The sequence below is a fragment of the Nicotiana attenuata genome, unplaced genomic scaffold (assembly GCF_001879085.1).
Source record: "Nicotiana attenuata strain UT unplaced genomic scaffold, NIATTr2, whole genome shotgun sequence".
NCBI lineage: Eukaryota > Viridiplantae > Streptophyta > Magnoliopsida > Solanales > Solanaceae > Nicotiana > Nicotiana attenuata.
The window spans coordinates 1-8,049 of NW_017672951.1; positions in this window are offsets into that span (position 1 = coordinate 1).

Sequence of the window (8,049 nt, forward strand, 5' to 3'; positions counted from 1 at the left end):
GGGCTTCTTATCTAAACTATGTAATAAATCAATCTGCCACCAATTCCTTTTAAGTTTTACTTAGACCTAAAACAGTACGTGTAAGACATGCTAAACTATGTGTTTTCTCTGGTTTAAGGAGGTTTGTCTGAGCCTTATTCTTTGTTTATATGCTCTCCCCCAAACTTGCTATATGTGTTTTGATTGTCGCCTTAGTATTTTAACCTTTTGAAACCGCAAATAAGCCAATGTCCCCTCCCTTTAGGATTAGTAATCCCAAATACCTCCGGGATTGATAGATTTGGGGCGGGTAATAGCATGCAATAGGCAAACGAGACCATTCCGCGCATTAGTACCTTAACGGAGTGGGAAAGGGTAGATATGGATATGATGACCACACGATAACACCACATGTATAAGTGATTACCGAGTGTTGTGTGGGGTGATCCATATTATTTATAAACCTAGGACCCCCCCTCTCTTTTACTTGTTTATTTCATTGTTTGTTTCCAAATTTCAAATTGTTTTTCTCAAAATTCAGCTTTCCTTCCGTTTCTTTTAACTTCATCAATTTGCAACCATTATGTGAAATCCCCTCTTATTTGAGGTCCTACTTGTCTATATGTTATTTGTACCTTAAGTCACAACAATAGCTTGGCCGGGAACCACACTAGTGGATTCTGAGGGGTGCCTAACACCTTCCCTTTGGAATAATTTCAAGCCCTTACCCAATCTCTGGTTATCCAAACAAAACCCTTCTTAGTGTCCTAATGCACTTTAATCATTAGGTGGCGACTCTTCACTTCTCTTAAACCCAATTCCCAAAAGGGAACGAGTTGTCCTCTCAAATGTCATAAACCCGATTTCGCGAGAAAAAGGGGGCATCGACAGCATGGCGACTCTGCTGGGGATTTCTTTTAGGCTTTTACCATTTCAAGCTATTACTGTAACTTTACATTTCTTATGTACCTTTATTTGTTTAATCCGTTTAAGTATTTAATTCCTTCTCCTGCTGCAAAAACTAACTCGTTTCCTTGTTTCTTTCCTTTATTTCTTTTACTTCTTTCCTTTACTGCTTTCCTTTATTACCGTTTTAAATTGTGAGGAATTGTTGTAATTATCGCTTTTGTAACGTGCAAATACATGACAACTTGTTTTAATTATTGCATAAGCATGTTTTCAACATCATATTCCACTCGTGCCAAACAAAATACCATAGCAACGCTTATAATGAGTGGTTGCGCTCTTTCGATATTATCATCCCCTAAATCCGGCAAAGGCATATTTGCGGTAAAACCAGTCGATCAACGGTGTAGTCGACGGTTCCCCGCCTTTCCCTCTTGAGTTGTCCGCTCAAGGGTACCAGTCTAATATCCCATAGAAAACCCTACTCTATTTAAATTGTGCATGCATCATGGTCAAACCTAGCTGAGTCAGTTATGTTGTCCGCATAATGACTCTTTAAGATAGCCTTGTCCGAGTCCACCGAGTTTCCTTGAAACCCAAACGGACGCTACCACATTTTGTGCATTTATTTGGAGAACTAAATGCTTGCTATGCCAATTATTGATATTTAGTAGTCGAGTCTGGTTGGGGTAAGGGCGTAACCCTTTGTCTTACAGAAATATGAGGCACGAAGTCCCCAGATTCGGCATGGTCACCAACATCCACCCTAAACTGCTAAACTGGTGGGAAGATCTTCATTCCAGTGATCAAGATCTTGTCAGGAAATATCTAGGAAATCTACCTTCTCTTTTGGTAATTCAACCCAACAACAAAATCATAGAAGCTGTCACTCTGTTTTGGGATTATAGGTCTGTGTTTCGCTTTAGGTACATTAGGATGACACCATTGCTCGAGGAAATAGGAGGACTGCCTGGTATACCGTGGGAAACTCCGGGTTTATTGATGCCGAAAAATTGCAAGGGTAGAGGTTTTCTCAAGATGATGGGTCTAAAGAAAAATCCAGACTTGACATGTTTGAAGGATTCATACATTCCCTTTGACGAGTTCGCCCTTACCGTACTTATGCTGACGAGTTCGCCCTTACATCATTGGGGCATATTCATCGAAGGGTCTTTGTCTTCATGTTCTGTTTCTTGGGGATGATAGTGTTTCCAATGAAGAAAGCAAGAATCCATACCAGGCTAGCTATGGTCACCAAAACTCTAATGGAAGGAATTGACGGACAACCATTCAGTCTTGTGCCAATGATCATTGCAGGAATATACCGAGCCCTGGAAAGGTGTCAACAGGGAGCCAAACATTTCGAGGGTTGTAGTCTGCTACTTCAACTTTGGCTCATGGAACATCTCCAAAGGGGTGAGTACCGACAGGAAATCCATCGAAGGGACTAGGACGATCATATCGCCTTTCATCATCCAAAGCGAATGAATTACATGCCCAAAATGTTCGCCCAACCGGAGAATGCTAGAGAATGGGTCGAACTCTTTGATAACTTGATTGAGAACCGAGTACAATGGATGTTCGAGTGGTTCCCTACTAAAGAATTCATCGTTCGATCCAGGGATGCGCCATTTCTGATACTGATTGGTTTGACGGGGACCTACCCTTATGTCCCTCTACGAGTTATGAGACAGGCTGGCAGGAAATAGGTTATACCAAGGGTCGACAAGATGAGTCACTTCCGAGCTGACTTCCAGAATGACGATAGTCCGCACAGGTGTCAGGCTTAGCATATGTGGCATTGCAAAATTGTCTTGGGAAAGGACACCATTGAACCAGACAGATACCATGTTGGTTGTACCCCACACTATTCAGGCTGGCTGGAGGACAATCACAATGGTTTGGGTCAACCCGGGTTTGTTCGAGGTCACAAGATCATCGATGAAAAGGCTGAGGCACATGTCAAGTACAACCAACTGCGTAAGAGGATTCGGGAATGTGAAAATGAGCACTGCAAAATACAAGAAGCCAATCAAAAGCTAATTGAAGAATGGAAGGATATGGCTGTCAACGCCAACAAACGACTGGTCTGTTTGGAGCGGGGTATAGTGGAATTGGAAAAGAAATTTCTGAAGAGGGTCGAAGACAGTCGAATCGCTGAAGAAAATGAAGGTGGACATCTGGCCAGAGCTTACTTGCTACTAGGATTGCGCGAGCTGGGAGAGCTATTCGAGGGAGCCAACAAAGGTCCTTCCGGGACCAAATAGATAGGAATTTCCATTTTTTTCGCTTTATAAGATGTAATAAGGCCAATGGCCATTAGTGACTTTTTCTTATTATTTAGCGTCGTTTTGGGATTCGTCTACCTTTTTATCAATTAAAGGAGGCATTTAGCATTCTAAGTTCTCCAAATTTACTTGTCGCTAGGCCTACCTCGGGCACAACGAGGTCCCCAAAATTAGGACGCGCTTTATATTTCAAGCACTACGTGTTTAAATATTGCGACATTTTTCTTATGATCCTTACTGACTTGTTACCTTTTGTTTTTTTGTTTATTCCCCTCCCCAGAGGTTAGTTCGTGAACTCTGGCAACATCATCATATTTTACGAGATCCAGGGGCCCTCCACCTACTCCTCCTCCCAGTCCTGTCAGACACAAAAGCAAAGAAAAAATGGAAGATTCGAACAACTCAGCTGAACGGGTAGAGGTCACTCATGGTGCTCTGGTCCCCTAGGAAAATGCATCTCAACTAGAACAAAAGTTATTGAAATTTCAAGAAGAACTTGATCAGGTCCGGAATTTGGCAAGTCTATCATTTTCCCACACCACTCCAGAAGTTACTTTCCCAAAAACTCAGAATCCCATAACTCCACAAAATATCCCAAAGAAACAAAATCATCCCGCTCCTCACCACCACTGCAATACTTGCCACACTCCCAACAATACTCCATTGCTCATCCCGGAACCTTTGAACTCCACAAATGACCATTGCCACGCCCAACACAATACCCCCATCTACGTGGAGACTGTGCCACACTCCACCCAGCCTATCTCAAGCACACCCGAGTCCAATGATAACGACTCGTTCATCAGAAATTTAGCCGAGGAGCTTAAAAGGTTGACCACCAGAATTCAAGGCGTTGAAGGTAGTAAGGGAATTGAGGGGCTAAACTATGAAGATCTATGCATACAGCCCGATGTCGAACTGCCCGAGGGGTACAAACCTCCTAAGTTCGAGTGTTTGATGGTACAAGGGATCCCAAGGTCCACTTGAGAACATACTATGACAAGCTAGTCGGAGTGGGAAGAGACGAGAAAATCTGCATGAAGCTTCTCATGAGGAGCTTGAAGTGAGACGCCTTATCTTGGTACATTAGCCAGGATTCGAAGAAGTGGTCGAACTGGGTAAGCATGGAATCTGATTTCATGGATAGATTCAGGTTCAACACAGAGAATGCACCAGATGTGTTCTATATCCAAAACATGAAGAAGAAACCCACAGAAACCTTCCGCGAGTATGCCACTCGCTGGAGATCAGAAGCTGCTAAGGTCAGACCGGCCTTAGAGGAAGAACAAATGAACAAGTTTTTCGTCCGGGCTCAGGACCCATAATATTATGAGAGGCTGACGTTGATTGAGAATCATAAATTTTCTGATATCATCAAGCTAGGAGAAAGGATCGAGGAAGGAATCAAGAGTGGCATGGTTACGAACTTTGAAGCCTTGCAGGCTACCAATAAGGCATTATAATCTGGTGGCACGTCCAAGAAAAGGGACGTAGGCGCTGTAATGGTTGCACAGAGAACCACATCCCCTATCAAATACCAAACCTATCCAATGCCTCCACCCACATATCAACCTACTCCAAATTATCAAGCACCCTCACCCACTTACCAAACTCCACCACCCACTTATCAATCAGCTCCACCTCCCGCATATCAGCCCACTTCACCTAAATACTCCCAACCGACACATGTTTACCAAGCCTACAACACCCAACCATCCCACTATCAATCACCTCCCCCACGTCAAAACTTCCCTAGACCACGACCAAATTTCGACCGCAGACTTCCTAAACAGTATACCGCCATTGCTGAACCAATTGACCAGCTATACGAAAGGCTCAAAGCTGCTGGTTATGTCACCCCTATCCCTGCTATAACCCCCAAAAACCCTTCTCAGTGGATCAATCCAAATAAATCCTGTGCATACCATTCCGGCATGAAAGGACATACCGTCGATGAATGCCGCTCTCTGAAGGATAAGATCCCGACTTTGATTGACAATAAGATCATTGTAGCAAAGGAGCCTACTCCGAACATCCGCAATAACCCTCTACCAGACCACAAAGGTGGAGGTGTTCACATGATCGAGATAGAGGATGACTGGGACCCCAAGGGATCAATCGGTTTAATCACAGAAGGCGACGATCCAAAGAAGCCAGTAGTCACCCTCAATCCGATCGTGGTCTAGATTCAGCCTTCCGAGGATGCCGAGATAAACATGTCCATGCCACTCGAGTTTGAAGCACCACCCTCTGCAAAGACGCCAGCGCCGATTGAAGTTGAGTTTATGTCACCAGCAAACAAACCTACACCCTTTGAAGTTGCAGTCTTACCACCTGAGAAGCCTGCTCCGTTCGGAGTAAAAATAGCCACGCCAATTCCAGTGGCAATGTCAGCCATAACACCGTTCCATACAAAGGCTATACCATGGGACTACACGGTCGAGACCAGAAGAAATGGGAAGGTCAAACTTAGGGAAACCATTGCGGCACAAGGTATGACAAGAACCGGCAGGGTTTATACCCCGGAGCATTTGGCTGAATCTAGCAAGCAGGCCTTATTGTCGTTTCTTAGTGGTATTAACAATGCTTCAATAGTTTTGTGCTTTTATATATGTGTGTTTTTTGCCTGTACTATTGCTCTTGCTGGTCTTAGGATTTATTAATGCGTTTATGAACTGCCCTCATGATTTAAGAGTATAAGTTCTGAGGAATGCTTCAATTGAACGTATAAAGTTTTGCTTATAGCAATTGAGGTCCACTCTTATGTTAACTGCCAAAATATATCAAACGATTTACTGGTCTAATTACCATGCTATTTAAAAAATCTTATCCTGGGTCTTGAGGTATATCAATGAAACGCTTCCAGATCAGCTGATAATGTTAGCACTCTTGGTAGTAGCATTATAACTAAAGGAAAGATAATTACTGTTAGCACCCTACCTATATTTGAGGCAAAAGATTTTAAGAAAACCCAGGCTCCCCGGTTTTGGTTCAGTAGCAAGAACACAACATATGATGTGTGTGTTTAGGCTCGCGTCACAAGTTCGAACTCTGCCATAGGCAAAAATAGCAAAGTGGAATGCTAATTATTTATCGAATTTCAGATCGTGCACCAGTTGACGATTTTCGATTGTGAAGAATAAAAGAAGATTGTAATACACCCAGTTCAATTGGACTGACTAAAAAACAATACACTCAGTACAATAGGTCAACCATTGTAGGTTGAAGGGTTAGCCATAAAACTTTCAGCAGTATAAACTCAAATCTCGCTGTAGGTCTAAGTCATTATTAACTTCAATGCAACAATAATAATACCTTTTAATCTGCTATGAAAGAAGATTTGAAATTCTGAGGATTTCCATCAATTCACACTTTCATCATCAACATATATGAGAAGTTTATTGACTTAATCCATTCAAATATTTAGCATTCAACTTTATTTTTAAACAATCACCAATAGGTTGCCGAAAATTATAGGCAAAAGGGAAACAGACAAAGTGGAAGGGGACTTGACTAATACCTCTACACATCAAATTAGAATGGATAAGGCCCTTAATCATCAGTGATAAAGACACCCTTCAGAAAGGGTGGCATGTGACACCGCTTGGCAAATTACATATGGGTGTGTCAGTACACTACTAGGGGTGATGGCATAATGGGTTGGGGAAGAACTATTTTACTAATGGGCTAAGATGGGCAATACCCAAGTTGACCCGCTACTAAGCCACCAGTCCAAGTTGACCCATGACATAGCCCAAACATGACCCGTGACTACAACATCCCATTTAACGACCAAATCCACAATTTCTGAAACTTTTTCATTGAAAATTGTAGGGGAAAAAACGTAAATAGCCAGCCCACTAGTATTCTAAACTTTGCCTAGCCCTATCTACACATAACCCTATAATAGTGTAGCCAAAACCAGAGAGTCCACAAAATGTCAGCCGAGAATTACGTTTGTTTCCAAACCCTTTACGAATACCTAGCGAGATCTTTGGTCTTAATCTCATAAGATGTACTCTTAAAATTGTATTATAAAAATATAAATTATACGAAATAAACAAAAAAATCACATACATCAAATACATAATCAGGGACTTTTAGACAAACTAAAACTACAAAATAATTATTGTATATATAATTATACACATAATGCATATGCCATTTGTATAACATAAAGACCTGGATTATATATCTCATATACAAATTATGTATACATAATTATACATATAATTCGATATTAATTATACAACACATATGTCATGTGTATAATATAAATGTCTAAATTATACATCTCATATACAAATCATATATACATAAAATAATTATTGTATATATTTATACATTAATTATACATCACATGCCAATTGTATAATATAAAATTCTGAATTATACATCTCATATACAAATCATATACTGGAATATGCATTGTATTTACAGAAACATGTACATCAAATATAAAATTTAATATCACATACCATTAAAATTCACCATAACAATGATGTGAGAGCTTAGAAAAAAATCGAGAGTGTAAGGACTTTGGATAAATCGTGAGGGGTGAGAGCGAGTTGAAGAAATGGAAGAGTAAGCATTTTGAGGAAATTTGAGTTCCTATTATTTAGGGTAACCGTTTGACCTTAAATAAATGCTAAAAATCAGGAAAAAATATATTTGACACAGCTGGCTATAAAAAATAAACAAAATCAACCCACTTTGCGAATTGGATAAAAAACAAAAAATGTGGCTATTTTTAGTTTATTGCTAATATGGGCTCTAGTTTTTTTTTGCTAATAGTACCACCTTTACTTTAAAAGTAATACTTGTTGACTTGTTGGATCTTGTCAATCTTTATTTTCTACCAAAAAAAAAAAAAAAT